Source organism: Syngnathus floridae, chromosome 17 (genome assembly GCF_059516105.1).
Source record: "Syngnathus floridae isolate MCC-2025c chromosome 17, RoL_Sflo_1.0, whole genome shotgun sequence".
NCBI lineage: Eukaryota > Metazoa > Chordata > Actinopteri > Syngnathiformes > Syngnathidae > Syngnathus > Syngnathus floridae.
In genome coordinates this window covers 3,917,501-3,942,500 of record NC_142429.1, presented here as the reverse complement: position 1 = coordinate 3,942,500, position 25,000 = coordinate 3,917,501, and the positions used below count along the sequence as shown (strand labels likewise).

The window sequence follows — 25,000 nt, the reverse complement described above, 5'->3', positions numbered from 1 at the left end:
TCGGGTTATAGTTTAAAGGTCAGAGTTAAAACTCGGCTTGCAGTTTCCGAATGCCATACGTGGTAAAAATTGTGTTGTAAGATTTTGCTTTAACGATTGAAGTGGAAGAAGAAGAACTAAGCTTACAGCACCTGGTATTCCCAGGCGGTCTCCCATCCAAGTACTAACCAGGCCCGACCGTGCTTAGCTTCCGAGATCGTACGAGATCGGGCGTTCTCAGGGTAGTATGGCCGCAAGCCGTTGTAGGTCTCGAAATGTTGCAATTTATAGTCACAATCGCACCTGAAAACCAAGCCGGCGTATCATGGATACATGGCTTTAATGAAAAGTTACTGACAGCTTTTCATGTGGTAGCACGAATTTGCCATTGCGACCTGCATTTTGCTGTATCAAAGTAAATGTCATGAAAAGTGGAAAAACCCTACAGCAAAGCGCAATGTGCTGTTTTGGGTTCTTTTACAAATAAAGACTGCTGCTTTGAGTTCGCATGGAGCCAGCCTCTTTATTCACTGTACATAGTCTGCTCTCTAGCGGTTAAAGACGTGAACTACAATGCTATGGATGACACCACACAATATAGGTTTGAAACTCGGGTTATAGTTTAAAGGTCAGAGTTAAAACTCGGCTTGCAGTTTCCGAATGCCATACGTGGTAAAAATTGTGTTGTAAAATTTTGCTTTAACAATTGAAGTGGAAGAAGAAGAAATAAGCTTACAGCACCTGGTATTCCCAGGCGGTCTCCCATCCAAGTACTAACCAGGCCCGACCGCGCTTAGCTTCCGAGATCGAACGAGATTGGGCGTTCTCAGGGTAGTATGGCCGTAAGCCATTGTACGTCTCGAAAAGTTGCAATTTATAGACACAATCGCACCTGAAAACCAAGCCGGCGTATCATGGATACATGGCTTTAATGAAAAGTTACTGACAGCTTTTTATGTGGTAGCACGAATTTGCCATTGCGACCTGCATTTTGCTGTATCAAAGTAAATGTCATGAAAAGTGGAAAAACCCTACATGGAAGCGCAATGTGCTGTTTTGGGTTCTTTTACAAATAAAGACTGCTGCTTTGAGTTCGCATGGAGCCAGCCTCTTTATTCACTGTACATAGTCTGCTCTCTAGCGGTTAAAGACGTGAACTACAATGCTATGGATGACACCACACAATATAGGTTTGAAACTCGGGTTATAGTTTAAAGGTCAGAGTTAAAACTCGGCTTGCAGTTTCCGAATGCCATACGTGGTAAAAATTGTGTTGTAAAATTTTACTTTAACAATTGAAGTGGAAGAAGAAGAAATAAGCTTACAGCACCTGGTATTCCCAGGCGGTCTCCCATCCAAGTACTAACCAGGCCCGACCGTGCTTAGCTTCCGAGATCGGACGAGATCGGGCGTTCTCAGGGTAGTATGGCCATAAGCCATTGTAGGTCTTGAAATGTTGCAATTTATAGACACAATCGCACCTGAAAACCAAGCCGGCGTATCATGGATACATGGCTTTAATGAAAAGTTACTGACAGCTTTTTATGTGGTAGCACGAATTTGCCATTGCGACCTGCATTTTGCTGTATCAAAGTAAATGTCATGAAAAGTGGAAAAACCCTACAGCAAAGCACAATGTGCTGTTTTGGGTTCTTTTACAAATAAAGACTGCTGCTTTGAGTTCGCATGGAGCCAGCCTCTTTATTCACTGTACATAGTCTGCTCTCTAGCGGTTAAAGACGTGAACTACAATACTATGGATGACACCACACAATATAGGTTTGAAACTCGGGTTATAGTTTAAAGGTCAGAGTTAAAACTCGGCTTGCAGTTTCCGAATGCCATACGTGGTAAAAATTGTGTAGTAAAATTTTGCTTTAACAATTGAAGTGGAAGAAGAAGAAATAAGCTTACAGCACCTGGTATTCCCAGGCGGTCTCCCATCCAAGTACTAACCAGGCCCGACCGTGCTTAGCTTCCGAGATCGGGCATTCTCAGGTTAGTATGGCCGTAAGCCATTGTGGGTCTAGAAATGTTGCAATTTATAGAGACAATCGCACCTGTAAACCAAGCCGCCGTATCATGGAAACATGTCTTTAATGAAAAGTTACTGACAGCTTTTTATGTGGTAGCACAAATTTGCCATTGCGACCTGCATTTTGCTGTATCAAAGTAAATGTCATGAAAAGTGGAAAAACCCTACAGCAAAGCGCAATGTGCTGTTTTGGGTTCTTTTACAAATAAAGACTGCTGCTTTGAGTTCGCATGGAGCCAGCCTCTTTATTCATTGTACATAGTCTGCTCTCTAGCGGTAAAAGACGTGAACTACAATGCTATGGATGACACCACACAATATAGGTTTGAAACTCGGGTTATAGTTTAAAGGTCAGAGTTAAAACTCGGCTTGCAGTTTCCGAATGCCATACGTGGTAAAAATTGTGTTGTAAAATTTTGCTTTAACAATTGAAGTGGAAGAAGAAGAAAAAAGCTTACAGCACCTGGTATTCCCAGACGGTCTCCCATCCAAGTACTAAACAGGCCGGACCCTGCTTAGCTTCCGAGATCAGGCGTTCTCAGGGTAGTATGGCCGTAAGCCATTGTGGGTCTCAAAACGTTGCAATTTATAGACACAATCGCACCTGTAAACCAAGCCGCCCTATCATGGAAACATGGCTTTAATGAAAAGTTACTGACAGCTTTTTATGTGGTAGCACAAATTTGCCATTGCTACCTGCATTTTGCTGTATCAAAGTAAATGTCATGAAAAGTGGAAAAACCCTACAGGGAAGCGCAATGTGCTGTTTTGGGTTCTTTTACAAATAAAGACTGCTGCTTTGAGTTCGCATGGAGCCAGCCTCTTTATTCACTGTACATAGTCTGCTCTCTAGCGGTTAAAGACGTGAACTACAATGCTATGGATAACACCACACAATATAGGTTTGAAACTCGGGTTATAGTTTAAAGGTCAGAGTTAAAGCTCGGCTTGCAGTTTCCGAATGCCATACGTGTTAAAATTGTGTTGTAAAATTTTGCTTTAACAATTGAAGTGGAAGAAGAAGAAATAAGCTTACAGCACCTAGTATTCCCAGGCGGTCTCCCATCCAAGTACGAACCAGGCCCGACCGTGCTTAGCTTCCGAGATGGGACAAGATCGGGCGTTCTCAGGGTAGTATGGCTGTAAGCCATTGTAGGTCTCGAAATGTTGCAATTTATAGACACAATCGCACCTGAAAACCAAGCCGGCGTATCATGGATACATGGCTTTAATGAAAAGTTACTGACAGCTTTTTATGTGGTAGCACGAATTTGCCATTGCGACCTGCCATTTGCTGTATCAAAGTAAATGTCATGAAAAGTGGAAAAACCCTACAGCAAAGCGCAATGTGCTGTTTTGGGTTCTTTTACAAATAAAGACTGCTGCTTTGAGTTCGCATGGAGCCAGCCTCTTTATTCACTGTACATAGTCTGCTCTCTAGCGGTTAAAGACGTGAACTACAATGCTATGGATGACACCACACAATATAGGTTTGAAACTCGGGTTATAGTTTAAAGGTCAGAGTTAAAACTCGGCTTGCAGTTTCCGAATGCCATACGTGGAAAAAATTGTGTTGTAAAATTTTGCTTTAACAATTGAAGTGGAAGAAGAAGAGATAAGCTTACAGCACCTGGTATTCCCAGGCTGTCTCCCATCCAAGTACTAACCAGGCCTGACCGTGCTTAGCTTCTGCGATCAGACGAGATCGGGCGTTCTCAGGGTAGTATGGCCGTAAGCCATTGTAGGTCTCGAAATGTTGCAATTTATAGACACAATCGCACCTGAAAACCAAGCCGGCGTATCATGGATACATGGCTTTAATGAAAAGTTACTGACAACTTTTTATGTGGTAGCACGAATTTGCCATTGCGACCTGCCATTTGCTGTATCAAAGTATATGTCATGAAAAGTGGAAAAACCCTACAGCAAAGCGCAATGTGCTGTTTTGGGTTCTTTTACAAATAAAGACTGCTGCTTTGAGTTCGCATGGAGCCAGCCTCTTTATTCACTGTACATAGTCTGCTCTCTAGCGGTTAAAGACGTGAACTACAATGCTATGGATGACACCACACAACATAGGTTTGCAACTCGGGTTATAGTTTCAATGTCGGAGTTAAATCTCGGCTTGCAGTTTCCGAATACCATACGTTGTAAAAATTGTGCTGTAAAATTTTTCTTTAACGATTTAAGTGGAAGAAAAAAACAAAAGAAAAGCTTACAGCACCTGGTATTCCCAGGCGGTCTCGCATCCAAGTACTAGGCAGGCCCGACCCTGCTTAGCTTCCGAGATCGGCGTTCTCAGGGTTTCCGACGGCTCCCAACCGGGGGGGGGGTGTCGGCGACGTTTCAGGACGTAGCGGTCCGAGCGCCTTTAATGTCGCCGCTTCAAAGTCCAGAACGCCACAAAACCCACTTCTGTCGATGTTCACCGAGACCTGGTTGACTGACAACGTTCCGGACTCTGCCGTGCATCTGGAGCGGCTAGCGTGCTATCGGGCGGACCGTGCCATTGTACGAGGGGGAAAGTCGCGAGGAGGTGGAATATGCGTCTACATCCGAGAAGAATGGTGCCGGGCCTCTGTGGTGGTATGTAAGCACTGCTCGCCACTTGCGGAGTTTGTGATCATCAAGTGCCGTCCTTTTTACCTGCCGAGGGAATTTACCGCGAATTTACTGCTAGTCGCGGTGTACATCCCGCCTTCCAACAACGAAGGCGACAGGATCGCGGCGCTTGGTGAACTGTACCAGGCTGTCAGTGAACAACAGACAGCGTACCCTGACGGTTTCACCATCTTCGCTGGAGACTTTAATCATGCCAACCTGAAGTCTGTTTTCCCGAGGCTTCACCAGCATGTTACTTTTCCGACACGTGGAGACAGCTTCCTGGACCTAGTCTACTCTGCGCTTAAGGGAGCTTTCAAAGCCACCCCCTCCCCCATCTTGGGCTTTCTGACCATCTCACCGTTGTGCTTTTGCCCGCCTACAGACAATTGGTAAAGGCATCCAGGCCGGTTCGGAGGCGGGTTCGGGTGTGGCCTGAGGGTGCCTCCGATGCACTTCTCGACCTACGACACCACTGACTGGGACTTGTTTAAGCAGGCGGACACCTACAACGATCGGACGGACATAGAGGAGTATACTGACTCTGTTTCCTCTTACATCGCGGAGAGCATCGATGATGTGACTCGCTCAAAATCCGTCGTCACTCGCGCGAACTGGAAGCCGTGGCTGACAGGGGCTGTCCTCAGACTGCTGAGGGCTAGGGACAAGGCTTTCAGAGCGGGGGATGAGGCTGGCTTGAGGACAGCGAGGGCCGACCTGTCCCGGGGCATCAAATAAGCGAAAAAGGCGTTCTCGTGCAAGGTCTCCACCCACTTCAAGGACAGCAAGGACGCACGGAGCCTTTGGCAGGGCATTCAGACCATCACGGACTACAAGCCCGCGCCGAGGAGCTGTGAGGGCGACGTCCGTCTGCTGAACGATCTTAACCGCTTCTTTGCTCGCTTCGACGCCCAGAACAGCACTTGCCCACTGAAGACCACTCCCCCCCCCACACGAGCAGCCCCTGCGCCTCTCTGCCGACGGAGTGAGGAGGGCGCTTGCCGCTATTGACACCCGTAAGGCGGCGGGCCCTGACAACATCCCGGGTCGAGTGCTGAAGGACTGCGCTGGGGAGCTGTCAGGTGTCTTCACGGACATCTTTAACGTTTCCCTCCAGCAGGCCATCATCCCCTCGTGTTTCAAGGCTGCCACCATCGTTCCTGTGCCGAAGAAACCTGCACCGTTCTGCTTCAATGACTACCGCCCCGTGGCACTGACACCCATCATCATGAAGTGCTTTGAGCGGCTTGTCATGGAGCACATCAAATCCGTTCTCCCCCCCACCATTGACCCTTTCCAGTTTGCGTACCGTGCCAAACGGTCCTCTGAGGATGCCATCTGCTCTGCCCTCCACTCTGCCCTCACCCACCTGGAGAGAAAGGACTCATATGTGAGATTGCTCTTTGTGGACTTCAGCTCTGCCTTCAACACCATTGTGCCGCAGCACCTCATCTGCAAACTCGACGAGCTGGGCCTCAGTACCTCCCTCTGCAACTGGCTACTGGACTTCCTCTGTCAGAGGCCTCAGGTGGTTCGTGTTGGCGACAAAATCTCCGCCAGCATCACGCTGAGCACAGGGGCCCCCCAGGGCTGCGTGCTCAGTCCATTGCTCTTCACCCTGCTGACGCATGACTGCACTGCGACCTACAGCGACAACCGCATAGTGAAGTTTGCTGAAGACACGACTCTAGTGGGTCTCATCACGAAGGGCGACGAGACTCGGTACAGGTCGGAAGTTGACCTTCTGACCACGTGGTGCAGGGACAACAACCTCCTGCTGAACGTAGACAAGACCAAGGAAATCGTTGTTGACTTCCGGAAGGGTCACACAAAACACCTGCCGTTGATCATCGACGGTGCTGTGGTGGAGAGGGTGAGCTGCACCAAGTTCCTGGGGGTGCACATCAGTGAGGACCTCTCCTGGTCCGCAAACACCGCGTCACTGGCAAAGAAAGCTCAGCGCCACCTGTACTTCCTGCGGAAGCTCAGGCGTGCATGTGCTCCTCAGGCAGTCCTGTCTACCTTCTACCGTGGCACCATTGAGAGCGTCCTCACCAGTTGCATCGCTGTCTAGGGTGGTAGCTGCACTGAACGGAGCTTGAAGGCCCTGCAGCGCATAGGGAGTACGGCTGGTAAGATTATTGGTGCTTCGCTCCCCTCCCTGAAGGACATTTACACCTCTCATCTCGCCCGCAAGGCAACCACGATTGCGAGTGATGTGAGTCACCCAGATCACTCTTTGTTTGACCTTCTGCCCTCTGGGAAGAGGTACAGGAGCCTGCGCTCCCGCATCACCAGACTCGCCAACAGCTTCTTTCTCCAGGCTGTTAGGACCCTGAACTCGCTATCCCCTTCTGCGTAGCGTGCGGCACTGTTGCGCTATTTTCTGGAATGTCTGCTGTACGCTCACTTGCTCCTCTTATTTATTTATTTGTTGTGTTATTTATTCATTATTTATTCAGCACGCTGTTGTTTACTTGTTACTTGATTGTCTATTGTGGGCCGTGTCTTGTCACCGTGGGATAGCGGGGAACGAAATTTCGGTTTCTTTGTATGTCTTTGGCAAGTGGAGAAATTGACAATAAAGCAGACTTTGACTTTGGTATTCCCAGGCGGTCTCCCATCCAAGTACTAACCAGGCCCAGCCCAGCTTAGCTTCCAAGATCGGACAAGATCGGGCGTTCTCAGGGTAGTATGGCCGTAAGCCATTCTTGTTCTCGAAATATTGCAATTTATAGACACAATCGCCCCTGGAAAGCTGGCGTTCCATGGAAACATGGCTTTAATGAAAAGTTACTGGCAGCTTTTTATGTGGTAGCACAAATTTGCCATTGCGACCTGCATTTTGCTGTATCAAAGTAAATGTCATGAAAAGTGGAAAAACCCTACAGGGAAGCGCAATGTGCTGTTTTGGATTCTTTTACAAATAAAGACTGCTGCTTTGAGTTCGCATGGAGCCAGCCTCTTTATTCACTGTACATAGTCTGCTCTCTAGCGGTTAAAGACGTGAACTACAATGCTATGGATGACACCACACAATATAGGTTTGAAACTCAGGTTATAGTTTAAAGGTCAGAGTTAAAACTCGGCTTGCAGTTTCCGAATGCCATACGTGGTAAAAATTGTGTTGTAAAATTTTGCTTTAACAATTGAAGTGGAAGAAGAAGAAATAAGCTTACAGCACCTGGCATTCCCAGGCGGTCTCCCATCCAAGTACTAACCAGGCCCGACGGTGCTTAGCTTTCGAGATCGGACGAGATCGAGCGTTCTCAGGGTAGTATGGCCGTAAGCCATTGTAGGTCTCGAAATGTTGAAATTTATAGACACAATCGCACCTGAAAACCAAGCCGGCGTATCATGGATACATGGCTTTAATGAAAAGTTACTGACAACTTTTTATGTGGTAGCACGAATTTGCCATTGCTACCTGCATTTTGCTGTATCAAAGTAAATGTCATGAAAAGTGGAAAAACCCTACAGCAAAGCGCAATGTGCTGCTTTGGGTTCTTTTACAAATAAAGACTGCTGCTTTGAGTTCGCATGGAGCCAGCCTCTTTATTCACTGTACATAGTCTGCTCTCTAGCGGTTAAAGACGTGAACTACAATGCTATGGATGACACCACACAATATAGGTTTGAAACTCGGGTTATAGTTTAAAGGTCAGAGTTAAAACTCGGCTTGCAGTTTCCGAATGCCATACGTGGTAAAAATTGTGTTGTAAAATTTTGCTTTAACAATTGAAGTGGAAGAAGAAGAAAAAAGCTTACAGCACGTGGTATTCCCGGGCGGTCTCCCATCCAAGTACTAACCAGGCCCGATCCTGCTTTCCCGAGGTCGGACGTTATCAGGGTAGTATGGCCGTAAGCCAATGTGGGTCTCGAAATGTTGCAATTTATAGACACAATCGCACCTGAAAACCAAGCCGGCGTATCATGGATACATGGCTTTAATGAAAAGTTACTGACAACTTTTTATGTGGTAGCACGAATTTGCCATTGCGACCTGCCATTTGCTGTATCAAAGTATATGTCATGAAAAGTGGAAAAACCCTACAGCAAAGCGCAATGTGCTGTTTTGGGTTCTTTTACAAATAAAGACTGCTGCTTTGAGTTCGCATGGAGCCAGCCTCTTTATTCACTGTACATAGTCTGCTCTCTAGCGGTTAAAGACGTGAACTACAATGCTATGGATGACACCACACAACATAGGTTTGCAACTCGGGTTATAGTTTCAATGTCGGAGTTAAATCTCGGCTTGCAGTTTCCGAATACCATACGTTGTAAAAATTGTGCTGTAAAATTTTTCTTTAACGATTTAAGTGGAAGAAAAAAACAAAAGAAAAGCTTACAGCACCTGGTATTCCCAGGCGGTCTCGCATCCAAGTACTAGGCAGGCCCGACCCTGCTTAGCTTCCGAGATCGGCGTTCTCAGGGTTTCCGACGGCTCCCAACCGGGGGGGGGGTGTCGGCGACGTTTCAGGACGTAGCGGTCCGAGCGCCTTTAATGTCGCCGCTTCAAAGTCCAGAACGCCACAAAACCCACTTCTGTCGATGTTCACCGAGACCTGGTTGACTGACAACGTTCCGGACTCTGCCGTGCATCTGGAGCGGCTAGCGTGCTATCGGGCGGACCGTGCCATTGTACGAGGGGGAAAGTCGCGAGGAGGTGGAATATGCGTCTACATCCGAGAAGAATGGTGCCGGGCCTCTGTGGTGGTATGTAAGCACTGCTCGCCACTTGCGGAGTTTGTGATCATCAAGTGCCGTCCTTTTTACCTGCCGAGGGAATTTACCGCGAATTTACTGCTAGTCGCGGTGTACATCCCGCCTTCCAACAACGAAGGCGACAGGATCGCGGCGCTTGGTGAACTGTACCAGGCTGTCAGTGAACAACAGACAGCGTACCCTGACGGTTTCACCATCTTCGCTGGAGACTTTAATCATGCCAACCTGAAGTCTGTTTTCCCGAGGCTTCACCAGCATGTTACTTTTCCGACACGTGGAGACAGCTTCCTGGACCTAGTCTACTCTGCGCTTAAGGGAGCTTTCAAAGCCACCCCCTCCCCCATCTTGGGCTTTCTGACCATCTCACCGTTGTGCTTTTGCCCGCCTACAGACAATTGGTAAAGGCATCCAGGCCGGTTCGGAGGCGGGTTCGGGTGTGGCCTGAGGGTGCCTCCGATGCACTTCTCGACCTACGACACCACTGACTGGGACTTGTTTAAGCAGGCGGACACCTACAACGATCGGACGGACATAGAGGAGTATACTGACTCTGTTTCCTCTTACATCGCGGAGAGCATCGATGATGTGACTCGCTCAAAATCCGTCGTCACTCGCGCGAACTGGAAGCCGTGGCTGACAGGGGCTGTCCTCAGACTGCTGAGGGCTAGGGACAAGGCTTTCAGAGCGGGGGATGAGGCTGGCTTGAGGACAGCGAGGGCCGACCTGTCCCGGGGCATCAAATAAGCGAAAAAGGCGTTCTCGTGCAAGGTCTCCACCCACTTCAAGGACAGCAAGGACGCACGGAGCCTTTGGCAGGGCATTCAGACCATCACGGACTACAAGCCCGCGCCGAGGAGCTGTGAGGGCGACGTCCGTCTGCTGAACGATCTTAACCGCTTCTTTGCTCGCTTCGACGCCCAGAACAGCACTTGCCCACTGAAGACCACTCCCCCCCCCACACGAGCAGCCCCTGCGCCTCTCTGCCGACGGAGTGAGGAGGGCGCTTGCCGCTATTGACACCCGTAAGGCGGCGGGCCCTGACAACATCCCGGGTCGAGTGCTGAAGGACTGCGCTGGGGAGCTGTCAGGTGTCTTCACGGACATCTTTAACGTTTCCCTCCAGCAGGCCATCATCCCCTCGTGTTTCAAGGCTGCCACCATCGTTCCTGTGCCGAAGAAACCTGCACCGTTCTGCTTCAATGACTACCGCCCCGTGGCACTGACACCCATCATCATGAAGTGCTTTGAGCGGCTTGTCATGGAGCACATCAAATCCGTTCTCCCCCCCACCATTGACCCTTTCCAGTTTGCGTACCGTGCCAAACGGTCCTCTGAGGATGCCATCTGCTCTGCCCTCCACTCTGCCCTCACCCACCTGGAGAGAAAGGACTCATATGTGAGATTGCTCTTTGTGGACTTCAGCTCTGCCTTCAACACCATTGTGCCGCAGCACCTCATCTGCAAACTCGACGAGCTGGGCCTCAGTACCTCCCTCTGCAACTGGCTACTGGACTTCCTCTGTCAGAGGCCTCAGGTGGTTCGTGTTGGCGACAAAATCTCCGCCAGCATCACGCTGAGCACAGGGGCCCCCCAGGGCTGCGTGCTCAGTCCATTGCTCTTCACCCTGCTGACGCATGACTGCACTGCGACCTACAGCGACAACCGCATAGTGAAGTTTGCTGAAGACACGACTCTAGTGGGTCTCATCACGAAGGGCGACGAGACTCGGTACAGGTCGGAAGTTGACCTTCTGACCACGTGGTGCAGGGACAACAACCTCCTGCTGAACGTAGACAAGACCAAGGAAATCGTTGTTGACTTCCGGAAGGGTCACACAAAACACCTGCCGTTGATCATCGACGGTGCTGTGGTGGAGAGGGTGAGCTGCACCAAGTTCCTGGGGGTGCACATCAGTGAGGACCTCTCCTGGTCCGCAAACACCGCGTCACTGGCAAAGAAAGCTCAGCGCCACCTGTACTTCCTGCGGAAGCTCAGGCGTGCATGTGCTCCTCAGGCAGTCCTGTCTACCTTCTACCGTGGCACCATTGAGAGCGTCCTCACCAGTTGCATCGCTGTCTAGGGTGGTAGCTGCACTGAACGGAGCTTGAAGGCCCTGCAGCGCATAGGGAGTACGGCTGGTAAGATTATTGGTGCTTCGCTCCCCTCCCTGAAGGACATTTACACCTCTCATCTCGCCCGCAAGGCAACCACGATTGCGAGTGATGTGAGTCACCCAGATCACTCTTTGTTTGACCTTCTGCCCTCTGGGAAGAGGTACAGGAGCCTGCGCTCCCGCATCACCAGACTCGCCAACAGCTTCTTTCTCCAGGCTGTTAGGACCCTGAACTCGCTATCCCCTTCTGCGTAGCGTGCGGCACTGTTGCGCTATTTTCTGGAATGTCTGCTGTACGCTCACTTGCTCCTCTTATTTATTTATTTGTTGTGTTATTTATTCATTATTTATTCAGCACGCTGTTGTTTACTTGTTACTTGATTGTCTATTGTGGGCCGTGTCTTGTCACCGTGGGATAGCGGGGAACGAAATTTCGGTTTCTTTGTATGTCTTTGGCAAGTGGAGAAATTGACAATAAAGCAGACTTTGACTTTGGTATTCCCAGGCGGTCTCCCATCCAAGTACTAACCAGGCCCAGCCCAGCTTAGCTTCCAAGATCGGACAAGATCGGGCGTTCTCAGGGTAGTATGGCCGTAAGCCATTCTTGTTCTCGAAATATTGCAATTTATAGACACAATCGCCCCTGGAAAGCTGGCGTTCCATGGAAACATGGCTTTAATGAAAAGTTACTGGCAGCTTTTTATGTGGTAGCACAAATTTGCCATTGCGACCTGCATTTTGCTGTATCAAAGTAAATGTCATGAAAAGTGGAAAAACCCTACAGGGAAGCGCAATGTGCTGTTTTGGATTCTTTTACAAATAAAGACTGCTGCTTTGAGTTCGCATGGAGCCAGCCTCTTTATTCACTGTACATAGTCTGCTCTCTAGCGGTTAAAGACGTGAACTACAATGCTATGGATGACACCACACAATATAGGTTTGAAACTCAGGTTATAGTTTAAAGGTCAGAGTTAAAACTCGGCTTGCAGTTTCCGAATGCCATACGTGGTAAAAATTGTGTTGTAAAATTTTGCTTTAACAATTGAAGTGGAAGAAGAAGAAATAAGCTTACAGCACCTGGCATTCCCAGGCGGTCTCCCATCCAAGTACTAACCAGGCCCGACGGTGCTTAGCTTTCGAGATCGGACGAGATCGAGCGTTCTCAGGGTAGTATGGCCGTAAGCCATTGTAGGTCTCGAAATGTTGAAATTTATAGACACAATCGCACCTGAAAACCAAGCCGGCGTATCATGGATACATGGCTTTAATGAAAAGTTACTGACAACTTTTTATGTGGTAGCACGAATTTGCCATTGCTACCTGCATTTTGCTGTATCAAAGTAAATGTCATGAAAAGTGGAAAAACCCTACAGCAAAGCGCAATGTGCTGCTTTGGGTTCTTTTACAAATAAAGACTGCTGCTTTGAGTTCGCATGGAGCCAGCCTCTTTATTCACTGTACATAGTCTGCTCTCTAGCGGTTAAAGACGTGAACTACAATGCTATGGATGACACCACACAATATAGGTTTGAAACTCGGGTTATAGTTTAAAGGTCAGAGTTAAAACTCGGCTTGCAGTTTCCGAATGCCATACGTGGTAAAAATTGTGTTGTAAAATTTTGCTTTAACAATTGAAGTGGAAGAAGAAGAAAAAAGCTTACAGCACGTGGTATTCCCGGGCGGTCTCCCATCCAAGTACTAACCAGGCCCGATCCTGCTTTCCCGAGGTCGGACGTTATCAGGGTAGTATGGCCGTAAGCCAATGTGGGTCTCGAAATGTTGCAATTTATAGACACAATCGCACCTGAAAACCAAGCCGGCGTATCATGGATACATGGCTTTAATGAAAAGTTACTGGCAGCCTTTTATGTGGTAGCACGAATTTGCCATTGCGACCTGCATTTTGCTGTATCAAAGTAAATGTCATGAAAAGTGGAAAAACCCTACATGGAAGCACAATGTGCTGTTTTGGGTTCTTTTACAAATAAAGACTGCTGCTTTGAGTTCGCATGGAGCCAGCCTCTTTATTTCCTGTACATAGTCTGCTCTCTAGCTGTTAAAGACGTGAACTACAATGCTATGGATGACACCACACAATATAGGTTTGAAACTCGGGTTATAGTTTAAAGGTCAGAGTTAAAACTCGGCTTGCAGTTTCCGAATGCCATTCGTGGTAAAAATTGTGTTGTAAAATTTTGCTTTAACAATTGAAGTGGAAGAAGAAGAAATAAGCTTACAGCACCTGGTATTCCCAGGCAGTCTCCCATCCAAGTACTAACCAGGCCCGACCGTGCTTAGCTTCCGAGATCGGACAAGATCGGGCGCTCTCAGGGTAGTATGGCCGTAAGCCATTGTAGGTCTCGAAATGTTGCAATTTATAGACACAATCGCACCTGAAAACCAAGCCGGCGTATCATGGATACATGGCTTTAATGAAAAGTTACTGACAGCTTTTTATGTGGTAGCACGAATTTGCCATTGCGACCTGCATTTTGCTGTATCAAAGTAAATGTCATGAAAAGTGGAAAAACCCTACAGCAGGGGTCACCAACCTTTCTTAAACCGAGAGCTACTTCCTGGGTACTGATTAAGGCAAAAGGGCTACCAGTTTGACATACACTTCTGAAATAGCCAATTTTTTCAATTCGGCTTTCACTGTGTTATTATTGTCATTTGCAGTTAACATGTAAGTGTGATTTTAACAAGAATAGCAGAAATACAGTCAAACCTTGTGTTATGGCAACAGATCCAATATCTGTGTCATTCCATAGACACTTGTAGTAAAGGACGCGTGCGAACCGTGAATTTAACAAAAGGGTCTTTATCTATAAAAAATATACATACAAAAATTACGATAAATCAGTTTTACAATTCCCTTTTCTTTCTTTCCAAAAAATATACAGTATATACTATGTACACGATCTACACGGTCAAAAACTGTTTTTCTCCGTGTCTACGTAATCCAACTGTCAAAACGTTCCCTTAAAGGCTTGTTCTAATGCAATACAACCTGACAGGAAGTAAACCTTTCAAAATAAAACAAAATTTCACAATAAAAATGCCTAAACAAATGTCAATCGTCTTAACTCAATTTTACAAAATAAAAACAAACCACAATACAATTAACTTAAACATTCCCTACTTATGGCTCTAACACCTTGGTTTTTGACCACAATCCGTTTCAGAAGGCGGTTCGAGAAGCGAATCGGTCGAATTCCGAATCTATTTTTCCCATTACAAATAATGGAAACATTTTTAATCCGTTTCAAGACAAAAAACCCGCGTCTTTTTTAAGCATTTTTTCATTTGCGCATATTTGTCTGATCGCTCAAATGCAGCGCACCGCCAAACGCGCAACCGTAGCGCGTCGCCCACCGCGCAACTGCACCGCGACGATCGCATTATTGTGACAGAGCCGTCGCTGAAATTTAGAAAATATTTTTAAAGTCCTGATGTACGTAGTTTCCAAAATTGAAGTGGAGCTAAGTGCGCAGGGAGCTTAATTTTGTCCGATCGCGCAGCTGCAGCGCACCACCGAACGCGCAACAGTAGCGCATCGCCGACCGCGCAACTGCACCGCGCTGGTCGCATTATTGTGACAGAGCCGTGGCTAGAATTTAGAAAATATTTTTAAAGTCCTGATGTACTTTCCAAAATTTAAGTGGACCTCAGTGCGCAGGGAGCTTAATTTGGTCCGATCGCGCAACCATAGCGCGCCGGGTGCTCACTGTCGCATTGCTTTAAGAGCGTCTTTGTGTTTTAGGATGGCTTTACTGCTCTCACTTGCTTTCTTTGGAGGCATGATTAGGGGTTAATACAATCCTAAAAGTAACGAAAATACAATAACAACGGAGTCAGTCGGCATCCGGGCGGCGCGGTCGGGTTTTCTCGGTTCCTCCCGGCTCATCTCGCGAGGTTCGACCTCCGAATTTTGTTGGACAACCGAAGCCAAAAAATCTCGAAGTTTTTTGTTCGAATTCCGATTTGTTCAAGAACCAGGACATTCGAAAACTGAGGTTCGACTGTAAAATAAATAGATGCAGCTTACTGACAAGTGCCGCTATTTGAGCTAATTTTGGAATAGTCCTGCGGGCGACTCATGCGGTCCTCACGGGCGACCTGGTGCCCGCGGGCACCGTGTTGGTGACCCCTGCCCTACAGCAAAGCGCAATGTGCTGTTTTGGGTTCTTTTACAAATAAAGACTGCTGCTTTGAGTTCGCATGGAGCCAGCCTCTTTATTCACTGTAAATAGTCTGCTCTCTAGCGGTTAAAGACGTGAACTACAATGCTATGGATGACACCACACAATATAGGTTTGAAACTCGGGTTATAGTTTAAAGGTCAGAGTTAAAACTCGGCTTGCAGTTTCCGAATGCCATACGTGATAAAAATTGTGTTGTAAAATTTTGCTTTAACAATTGAAGTGGAAGAAGAAGAAATAAGCTTACAGCACCTGGTATTCCCAGGCAGTCTCCCATCCAAGTACTAACCAGGCCCGACCGTGCTTAGCTTCCGAGATCGGACAAGATCGGGCGTTCTCAGGGTAGTATGGCCGTAAGCCATTGTAGGTGTCGAAATGTTGCAATTTATAGACACAATCGCACCTGAAAACCAAGCCGGCGTATCATGGATACATGGCTTTAATGAAAAGTTACTGACAGCTTTTTATGTGGTAGCACGAATTTGCCATTGCGACCTGCATTTTGCTGTATCAAAGTAAATGTCATGAAAAGTGGAAAAACCCTACAGGGAAGCGCAATGTGCTGTTTTGGGTTCTTTTACAAATAAAGACCGCTGCTTTGAGTTCGCATGGAGCCAGCCTCTTTATTCACTATACATAGTCTGCTCTCTAGCGGTTAAAGACGTGAACTACAATGCTATGGATGACACCACACAATATAGGTTTGAAACTCGGGTTATAGTTTAAAGGTCAGAGTTAAAACTCGGCTTGCAGTTTCCGAATGCCATACGTGGTAAAAATTGTGTTGTAAAATTTTGCTTTAACAATTGAAGTGGAAGAAGAAGAAATAAGCTTACAGCACCTGGTATTCCCAGGCGGTCTCCCATCCAAGTACTAACCAGGCCCGACCGTGCTTAGCTTCCGAGATCGGACGAGATCGGGCGTTCTCAGGGTAGTATGGCCGTAAGCCATTGTAGGTCTCGAAATGTTGCAATTTATAGACACAATCGCACCTGAAAACCAAGCCGGCGTATCATGGATACATGGCTTTAATGAAAAGTTACTGACAGCTTTTTATGTGGTAGCACGAATTTGCCATTGCGACCTGCATTTTGCTGTATCAAAGTAAATGTCATGAAAAGTGGAAAAACCCTACAGCAAAGCGCAATGTGCTGTTTTGGGTTCTTTTACAAATAAAGACTGCTGCTTCGAGTTCGCATGGAGCCAGCCTCTTTATTCACTGTACATAGTCTGCTCTCTAGCTGTTAAAGACGTGAACTACAATGCTATGGATGACACCACACAATATAGGTTTGAAACTCGGGTTATAGTTTAAAGGTCAGAGTTAAAACTCGGCTTGCAGTTTCCGAATGCCATACCTGGTAAAAATTGTGTTGTAAAATTTTGCTTTAACAATTGAAGTGGAAGAAGAAGAAAAAAGCTTACAGCACCTGGTATTCCCAGGCTGTCTCCCATCTAAGTACTAACCAGGCCCGATCCTGCTTAGCTTCCAAGGTCGGTCGTTCTCAGGGTAGTATGGCCGTAAGCCAATGTGGGTCTCGAAAAGTTGCAATTTATAGACACAATCGCACCTGTAAACCAAGCCGGCGTATCATGGATACATGGCTTTAATGAAAAGTTACTGACAGCTTTTTATGTGGTAGCACAAATTTTCCATTGCGACCTGCATTTTGCTGTATCAAAGTAAATGTCATGAAAAGTGGAAAAACCCTACAGCAAAGCGCAATGTGCTGTTTTGGGTTCTTTTACAAATAAAGACTGCTGCTTTGAGTTCGCATGGAGCCAGCCTCTTTATTCACTGTACATAGTCTGCTCTCTAGCGGTTAAAGACGTGAACTACAATGCTATGGATGACACCACACAATATAGGTTTGAAACTCGGGTTATAGTTTAAAGGTCAGAGTCAAAACTCGGCTTGCAGTTTCCGAATGCCATACGTGGTAAAAATTGTGTTGTAAAATTTTGTTTTAACGATTGAAGTGGAAGAAGAAGAACTAAGCTTACAGCACCTGGTATTCCCAGGCGGTCTCCCATCCAAGTACTAACCAGGCCCGACCGTGCTTAGCTTCCGAGATTGGACGTTCTCAGGGTAGTATGGCCGTAAGCCATTGTAGGTCTCGAAATGTTGCAATTTATAGACACAATCGCACCTGAAAACCAAGCCGGCGTATCATGGATACATGGCTTTAATGAAAAGTTACTGACAGCTTTTTATGTGGTAGCACGAATTTGCCATTGCGACCTGCATTTTGCTGTATCAAAGTAAATGTCATGAAAAGTGGAAAAACCCTACAGCAAAGCGCAATGTGCTGTTTTGGGTTCTTTTACAAATAAAGACTGCTGCTTTGAGTTCGCATGGAGCCAGCCTCTTTATTCACTGTACATAGTCTGCTCTCTAGCGGTTAAAGACGTGAACTACAATGCTATGGATGACACCACACAATATATAGGTTTGAAACTCGGGTTATAGTTTAAAGGTCAGAGTTAAAACTCGGCTTACAGTTTCGGAATGCCATACGTGGTAAAAATTGTGTTGTAAAATTTTGCTTTAACAATTGAAGTGGAAGAAGAAGAAATAAGCTTACAGCACCTGGTATTCCCAGGCGGTCTCCCATCCAAGTACTAACCAGGCCCGACCCTGCTTAGCGTCCGAGATCGGATGAGATCAGGCGTTCTCTGGGTAGTATGGCCGTAAGCCATTGTGGATCTCGAAATGTTGCAATTTATAGAGACAATCGCACCTGTAAACCAAGCCGCCGTATCATGGAAACATGGCTTTAATGAAAAGTTACCGACAGCTTTTTATGTGGTAGCACGAATTTGCCATTGCAACCTGCATTTTGCTGTATCAAAGTAAAAATGTCATGAAAAGTGGAAAAACCCTACAGCAAAGCGCAATGATCTGTTTTGGGTTCTTTTACAAATAAAGACTGCTGCTTTGAGTTCGCATGGAGCCAGCCTCTTTATTCACCGTACATAGTCTCCTCTCTAGCGGTTAAAGACGTGAACTACAATGCTATGGATGACACCACACAATATAGGTTTGAAACTCGGGTTATAGTTTAAAGGTCAGAGTTAAAACTCGGCTTACAGTTTCCGAATGCCATACGTGGTAAAAATTGTGTTGTAAAATTTTGCTTTAACAATTGAAGTGGAAGAAGAAGAGAAAAGCTTACAGCACCTGGTATTCCCAGGCGGTCTCCCATCCAAGTACTAACCAGGCCCGGCCCTGCTTAGCTTCCGAGATCAGGCGTTCTCAGGGTAGTATGGCCGTAAGCCATCGTGGGTCTTGAAATGTTGCAGTTTATAGAGACAATCGCACCTGTAAACCAAGCCGCCGTATCATGGAAACATGGCTTGAATGAAAAGTTACTGACAGCTTTTTATGTGGTAGCACGAATTTGCCATTGCGACCTGCATTTTGCTGTATCAAAGTAAATGTCATGAAAAGTGGAAAAACCCTACAGCAAAGCGCAATGTGCTGTTTTGGGTTCTTTTACAAATAAAGACTGCTGCTTTGAGTTCGCATGGAGCCAGCCTCTTTATTCACTGTACATAGTCTGCTCTCTAGCGGTTAAAGATGTGAACTACAATGCTATGGATGACACCACACAATATAGGTTTGAAACTCGGGTTATAGTTTAAAGGTCAGAGTTAAAACTCGGCTTACAGTTTCCGAATGCCATACGTGGTAAAAATTGTGTTGTAAAACTTTGATTTAACAATTGAAGGGGAAGAAGAAGAAATAAGCTTACAACACCTGGTATTCCCAGGCGGTCTCCCATCCAAGTACTAACCAGGCCCGACCGTGCTTAGCTTCCGAGATCGGGCATTCTCAGGGTTGTATGGCCATAAGCCATTGTAGATCTTGAAATGTTGCAATTTATAGACACAATCGCACCTGTAAACCAAGCCGGCGTATCATGGATACATGGCTTTAATGAAAAGTTACTGACAGCTTTTTATTTGGTAGCATGAATTTGCCATTGCGACCTGCATTTTGCTGTATCAAAGTAAATGTCATGAAAAGTGGAAAAACCCTACAGCAAAGCGCAATGTGCTGTTTTGGGTTCTTTTACAAATAAAGACTGCTGCTTTGAGTTCGCATGGAGCCAGCCTCTTTATTCACTGTACATAGTCTGCTCTCTAGCGGTTAAAGACGTGAACTACAATGCTATGGATGACACCACACAATATAGGTTTGAAACTCGGGTTATAGTTTAAAGGTCAGAGTTAAAACTCGGCTTGCAGTTTCCGAATGCCATACGTGGTAAAAATTGTGTTGTAAAATTTTGCTTTAACAATTGAAGTGGAAGAAGAAGAAAAAAGCTTACAGCACCTCGTATTCCCAGGCGGTCTCCCATCCAAGTACTAACCAGGCCCGACCGTGCTTAGCTTCCGAGATCGGACGAGATCAGGCGTTCTCAGGGTAGTATGGCCGTAAGCCATTGTAGGTCTCGAAATGTTGCAATTTATAGACACAATCGCACCTGAAAACCAAGCCGGCGTATCATGGATACATGGCTTTAATGAAAAGTTACTGACAGCTTTTTATGTGGTAGCACGAATTTGCCATTGCGACCTGCATTTTGCTGTATCAAAGTAAATGTCATGAAAAGTGGAAAAACCCTACAGCAAAGCGCAATGTGCTGTTTTGGGTTCTTTTACAAATAAAGACTGCTGCTTTGAGTTCGCATGGAGCCAGCCTCTTTATTCACTGTACATAGTCTGCTCTCTAGCGGTTAAAGACGTGAACTACAATGCTATGGATGACACCACACAATATAGGTTTGTAACTCGGGTTGTAGTTTAAAGGTCAGAGTTAAAACTCGGCTTGCAGTTTCCGAATGCCATACGTGGTAAAAATTGTGTTGTAAACTTTTGCTTTAACAATTGAAGTGGAAGAAGAAGAAAAAAAGCTTACAGCACCTGGTATTCCCAGGCGGTCTCCCATCCAAGTACTAACCAGGCCTGACCGTGCTTAGCTTCCGAGATCGTACGAGATCGGGCGTTCTCAGGGTAGTATGGCCGTAAGCCATTGTAGGTCTCGAAATGTTGCAATTTATAGACACAATCGCACCTGAAAACAAAGCCAGCGTATCATGGATACATGGCTTTAATGAAAAGTTACTGACAGCTTTTTATGTGGTAGCACGAATTTGCCATTGCGACCTGCATTTTGCTGTATCAAAGTAAATGTCATGAAAAGTGGAAAAACCCTACAGCAAAGCGCAATGTCCTGTTTTGGGTTCTTTTACAAATAAAGACTGCTGCTTTGAGTTCGCATGGAGCCAGCCTCTTTATTCACTGTACATAGTCTGCTCTCTAGCGGTTAAAGACGTGAACTACAATGCTATGGATGACACCACACAATATAGGTTTGAAACTCGGGTTATAGTTTAAAGGTCAGAGTTAAAACTCGGCTTGCAGTTTCTGAATGCCATACGTGGTAAAAATTGTGTTGTAAAATTTTGCTTTAACAATTGAAGTGGAAGAAGAAGAAGAAAGAAGCTTACAGCACCTGGTATACCCAGGCGGTCTCCCATCCAAGTACTAACCAGGCCCGACCGTGCTTAGCTTCCGAGATCGGACGAGATCGGGCGTTCTCAGGGTAGTATGGCCGTAAGCCATTGTAGGTCTTGAAATGTTGCAATTTATAGACACAATCGCACCTGAAAACCAAGCCGGCGTATCATGGATACATGGCTTTAATGAAAAGTTACTGACAGCTTTTTATGTGGTAGCACGAATTTGCCATTGCGACCTGCATTTTGCTGTATCAAAGTAAATGTCATGAAAAGTGGAAAAACCCTACAGCAAAGCGCAATGTGCTGTTTTGGGTTCTTTTACAAATAAAGACTGCTGCTTTGAGTTCGCATGGAGCCAGCCTCTTTATTCACTGTACATAGTCTGCTCTCTAGCGGTTAAAGACGTGAACTACAATGCTATGGATGACACCACACAATATAGGTTTGAAACTCGGGTTATAGTTTAAAGGTCAGAGTTAAAACTCGGCTTGCAGTTTCCGAATGCCATACGTGGTAAAAATTGTGTTGTAAAATTTTGCTTTAACAATTGAAGTGGAAGAAGAAGAGATAAGCTTACAGCACCTGGTATTCCCAGGCTGTCTCCCATCCAAGTACTAACCAGGCCTGACCGTGCTTAGCTTCTGCGATCGGACGAGATCGGGCGTTCTCAGGGTAGTATGGCCGTAAGCCATTGTAGGTCTCGAAATGTTGCAATTTATAGACACAATCGCACCTGAAAACCAAGCCGGCGTATCATGGATACATGGCTTTAATGAAAAGTTACTGACAGCTTTTTATGTGGTAGCACGAATATGCCATTGCGACCTGCATTTTGCTGTATCAAAGTAAATGTCATGAAAAGTGGAAAAATCCTAGAGCAAAGCGCAATGTGCTGTTTTGGGTCCTTTTACAAATAAAGACTGCTGCTTTGAGTTCGCATGGAGCCAGCCTCTTTATTCACTGTACATAGTCTGCTCTCTAGCGGTTAAAGACGTGAACTACAATGCTATGGATGACACCACACAATATAGGTTTGAAACTCGGGTTATAGTTTAAAGGTCAGAGTTAAAACTCGGCTTGCAGTGTCTGAATGCCATACGTGGTAAAAATTGTGTTGTAAAATTTTGCTTTAACAATTGAAGTGGAAGAAGAAGAAATAAGCTTACAGCACCTGGTATTCCCAGGCGGTCTTCCATCCAAGTACTAACCAGGCCCAACCGTGCTTAGCTTCCGAGATCGGACGAGATCGGGCGTTCTCAGGGTAGTATGGCCGTAAGCCATTGTAGGTCTCGAAATGTTGCAATTTATAGACACAATCGCACCTGAAAACCAAGCCGGCGTATCATGGATACATGGCTTTAATGAAAAGTCACTGACAGCTTTTTATGTGGTAGCACGAATATGCCATTGCGACCTGCATTTTGCTGTATCAAAGTAAATGTCATGAAAAGTGGAAAAACCCTACAGCAAAGCGCAATGTGCTGTTTTGGGTTCTTTTACAAATAAAGACTGCTGCTTTGAGTTCGCATGGAGCCAGCCTCTTTATTCACTGTACATAGTCTGCTCTCTAGCGGTTAAAGACGTGAACTACAATGCTATGGATGACACCACACAATATAGGTTTGAAACTCGGGTTATAGTTTAAAGGTTAGAGTTAAAACTCGGCTTGCAGTTTCCGAATGCCATACGTGGTAAAAATTGTGTTGTAAAATTTTGCTTTAACAATTGAAGTGGAAGAAGAAGAGATAAGCTTACAGCACCTGGTATTCCCAGGCTGTCTCCCATCCAAGTACTAACCAGGCCTGACCGTGCTTAGCTTCTGCGATCAGACGAGATCGGGCGATCTCAGGGTAGTATGGCCGTAAGCCATTGTAGGTCTCGAAATGTTGCAATTTATAGACACAATCGCACCTGAAAACCAAGCCGGCGTATCATGGATACATGGCTTTAATGAAAAGTTACTGACAGCTTTTTATGTGGTAGCACGAATTTGCCATTGCGACCTGCATTTTGCTGTATCAAAGTAAATGTCATGAAAAGTGGAAAAACCCTACAGCAAAGCGCAATGTGCTGTTTTGGGTTCTTTTACAAATAAAGACTGCTGCTTTGAGTTCGCATGGAGCCAGCCTCTTTATTCACTGTACATAGTCTGCTCTCTAGCGGTTAAAGACGTGAACTACAATGCTATGGATGACACCACACAATATAGGTTTGAAACTCGGGTTATAGTTTAAAGGTCATAGTTAAAACTCGGCTTGCAGTTTCCGAATGCCATACGTGGTAAAAATTGTGTTGTAAAATTTTGCTTTAACAATTGAAGTGGAAGAAGAAAAGATAAGCTTACAGCACCTGGTATTCCCAGGCTGTCTCCCATCCAAGTACTAACCAGGCCTGACCGTGCTTAGCTTCTGCGATCAGACGAGATCGGGCGTTCTCAGGGTAGTATGGCCGTAAGCCGTTGTAGATCTCGAGATGTTGCAATTTATAGACACAATCGCACCTGAAAACCAAGCCGGCGTATCATGGATACATGGCTTTAATGAAAAGTTACTGACAGCTTTTTATGTGGTAGCACGAATATGCCATTGCGACCTGCATTTTGCTGTATCAAAGTAAATGTCATGAAAAGTGGAAAAACCCTACAGCAAAGCGCAATGTGCTGTTTTGGGTTCTTTTACAAATAAAGACTGCTGCTTTGAGTTCGCATGGAGCCAGCCTCTTTATTCACTGTACATAGTCTGGTCTCTAGCGGTTAAAGACGTGAACTACAACGCTATGGATGACACCACACAATATAGGTTTGAAACTCGGGTTATAGTTTAAAGGTCAGAGTTAAAACTCGGCTTGCAGTTTCCGAATGCCATACGTGGTAAAAATTGTGTTGTAAAACTTTGATTTAACAATTGAAGTGGAAGAAGAAGAAATAGGCTTAGAGCACCTGGTATTCCCAGGCGGTCTCCCATCCAAGTACTAACCAGGCCCGACTGTGCTTAGCTTCCGAGATCGGACGAGATCGGGCGTTCTCAGGGTAGTATGGCCATAAGCCATTGTAGGTCTTGAAATGTTGCAATTTATAGACACAATCGCACCTGTAAACCAAGCCGGCGTATCATGGATACATGGCTTTAATGAAAAGTTACTGACAGCTTTTTATTTGGTAGCATGAATTTGCCATTGCGACCTGCATTTTGCTGTATCAAAGTAAATGTCATGAAAAGTGGAAAAACCCTACAGCAAAGCGCAATGTGCTGTTTTGGGTTCTTTTACAAATAAAGACTGCTGCTTTGAGTTCGCATGGAGCCAGCCTCTTTATTCACTGTACATAGTCTGCTCTCTAGCGGTTAAAGACGTGAACTACAATGCTATGGATGACACCACACAATATAGGTTTGAAACTCGGGTTATAGTTTAAAGGTCAGAGTTAAAACTCGGCTTGCAGTTTCCGAATGCCATACGTGGTAAAAATTGTGTTGTAAAATTTTGCTTTAACAATTGAAGTGGAAGAAGAAGAAAAAAGCTTACAGCACCTGGTATTCCCAGGCGGTCTCCCATCCAAGTAAAAACCAGGCCCGACCGTGCTTAGCTTCCGAGATCGGACGAGATCGGGCGTTCTCAGGGTAGTATGGCCGTAAGCCATTGTAGGTCTCGAAATGTTGCAATTTATAGACACAATCGCACCTGAAAACCAAGCCGGCGTATCATGGATACATGGCTTTAATGAAAAGTTACTGACAGCTTTTTATGTGGTAGCACGAATTTGCCATTGCGACCTGCATTTTGCTGTATCAAAGTAAATGTCATGAAAAGTGGATAAACC

The 25,000-nt window shown here is 45.8% G+C and overlaps 14 non-coding genes and 12 pseudogenes across 14 annotated transcripts; all 26 read right to left on the bottom strand.

Annotated features, from left to right (window-relative positions):
- Window positions 1-119: 119 nt before the first annotated feature.
- Window positions 120-238, bottom strand: LOC148383499 (5S ribosomal RNA). Its single transcript, XR_015853675.1, has one exon. It is a non-coding gene; the product is annotated as a 5S ribosomal RNA (ribosomal RNA).
- A 470-nt stretch (window positions 239-708) lies between these two features.
- Window positions 709-827, bottom strand: LOC148383498 (5S ribosomal RNA). The gene has a single exon (XR_015853754.1). It is a non-coding gene; the product is annotated as a 5S ribosomal RNA (ribosomal RNA).
- A 470-nt stretch (window positions 828-1,297) lies between these two features.
- On the bottom strand, window positions 1,298-1,416 carry LOC148383497 (5S ribosomal RNA). Its single transcript, XR_015853839.1, has one exon. It is a non-coding gene; the product is annotated as a 5S ribosomal RNA (ribosomal RNA).
- A 470-nt stretch (window positions 1,417-1,886) lies between these two features.
- LOC148383496 (5S ribosomal RNA) lies at window positions 1,887-1,995 on the bottom strand (annotated as a pseudogene).
- Window positions 1,996-2,465: 470 nt separating this feature from the next.
- On the bottom strand, window positions 2,466-2,574 carry LOC148383495 (5S ribosomal RNA; annotated as a pseudogene).
- Window positions 2,575-3,043: 469 nt separating this feature from the next.
- Window positions 3,044-3,162, bottom strand: LOC148383494 (5S ribosomal RNA; annotated as a pseudogene).
- Window positions 3,163-3,632: 470 nt separating this feature from the next.
- LOC148383493 (5S ribosomal RNA) lies at window positions 3,633-3,751 on the bottom strand (annotated as a pseudogene).
- Window positions 3,752-7,787: 4,036 nt separating this feature from the next.
- On the bottom strand, window positions 7,788-7,906 carry LOC148383492 (5S ribosomal RNA). Its single transcript, XR_015853776.1, has one exon. It is a non-coding gene; the product is annotated as a 5S ribosomal RNA (ribosomal RNA).
- Window positions 7,907-12,518: 4,612 nt separating this feature from the next.
- Window positions 12,519-12,637, bottom strand: LOC148383491 (5S ribosomal RNA). The gene has a single exon (XR_015853775.1). It is a non-coding gene; the product is annotated as a 5S ribosomal RNA (ribosomal RNA).
- Window positions 12,638-13,683: 1,046 nt separating this feature from the next.
- Window positions 13,684-13,802, bottom strand: LOC148383490 (5S ribosomal RNA). The gene has a single exon (XR_015853713.1). It is a non-coding gene; the product is annotated as a 5S ribosomal RNA (ribosomal RNA).
- Window positions 13,803-15,895: 2,093 nt separating this feature from the next.
- Window positions 15,896-16,014, bottom strand: LOC148383489 (5S ribosomal RNA). The gene has a single exon (XR_015853742.1). It is a non-coding gene; the product is annotated as a 5S ribosomal RNA (ribosomal RNA).
- A 470-nt stretch (window positions 16,015-16,484) lies between these two features.
- On the bottom strand, window positions 16,485-16,603 carry LOC148383488 (5S ribosomal RNA). Its single transcript, XR_015853782.1, has one exon. It is a non-coding gene; the product is annotated as a 5S ribosomal RNA (ribosomal RNA).
- Window positions 16,604-17,073: 470 nt separating this feature from the next.
- Window positions 17,074-17,182, bottom strand: LOC148383487 (5S ribosomal RNA; annotated as a pseudogene).
- A 470-nt stretch (window positions 17,183-17,652) lies between these two features.
- On the bottom strand, window positions 17,653-17,761 carry LOC148383486 (5S ribosomal RNA; annotated as a pseudogene).
- A 472-nt stretch (window positions 17,762-18,233) lies between these two features.
- On the bottom strand, window positions 18,234-18,352 carry LOC148383485 (5S ribosomal RNA). Its single transcript, XR_015853652.1, has one exon. It is a non-coding gene; the product is annotated as a 5S ribosomal RNA (ribosomal RNA).
- Window positions 18,353-18,824: 472 nt separating this feature from the next.
- Window positions 18,825-18,933, bottom strand: LOC148383484 (5S ribosomal RNA; annotated as a pseudogene).
- A 470-nt stretch (window positions 18,934-19,403) lies between these two features.
- LOC148383483 (5S ribosomal RNA) lies at window positions 19,404-19,512 on the bottom strand (annotated as a pseudogene).
- A 470-nt stretch (window positions 19,513-19,982) lies between these two features.
- LOC148383482 (5S ribosomal RNA) lies at window positions 19,983-20,101 on the bottom strand. The gene has a single exon (XR_015853781.1). It is a non-coding gene; the product is annotated as a 5S ribosomal RNA (ribosomal RNA).
- Window positions 20,102-20,572: 471 nt separating this feature from the next.
- Window positions 20,573-20,691, bottom strand: LOC148383481 (5S ribosomal RNA). The gene has a single exon (XR_015853822.1). It is a non-coding gene; the product is annotated as a 5S ribosomal RNA (ribosomal RNA).
- Window positions 20,692-21,164: 473 nt separating this feature from the next.
- LOC148383480 (5S ribosomal RNA) lies at window positions 21,165-21,283 on the bottom strand. The gene has a single exon (XR_015853682.1). It is a non-coding gene; the product is annotated as a 5S ribosomal RNA (ribosomal RNA).
- A 470-nt stretch (window positions 21,284-21,753) lies between these two features.
- LOC148383479 (5S ribosomal RNA) lies at window positions 21,754-21,872 on the bottom strand (annotated as a pseudogene).
- A 470-nt stretch (window positions 21,873-22,342) lies between these two features.
- On the bottom strand, window positions 22,343-22,461 carry LOC148383478 (5S ribosomal RNA). The gene has a single exon (XR_015853614.1). It is a non-coding gene; the product is annotated as a 5S ribosomal RNA (ribosomal RNA).
- Window positions 22,462-22,931: 470 nt separating this feature from the next.
- LOC148383477 (5S ribosomal RNA) lies at window positions 22,932-23,050 on the bottom strand (annotated as a pseudogene).
- Window positions 23,051-23,520: 470 nt separating this feature from the next.
- LOC148383476 (5S ribosomal RNA) lies at window positions 23,521-23,639 on the bottom strand (annotated as a pseudogene).
- Window positions 23,640-24,109: 470 nt separating this feature from the next.
- Window positions 24,110-24,228, bottom strand: LOC148383475 (5S ribosomal RNA; annotated as a pseudogene).
- A 470-nt stretch (window positions 24,229-24,698) lies between these two features.
- Window positions 24,699-24,817, bottom strand: LOC148383474 (5S ribosomal RNA). Its single transcript, XR_015853763.1, has one exon. It is a non-coding gene; the product is annotated as a 5S ribosomal RNA (ribosomal RNA).
- Between the last annotated feature and the right edge of the window lie 183 nt (window positions 24,818-25,000).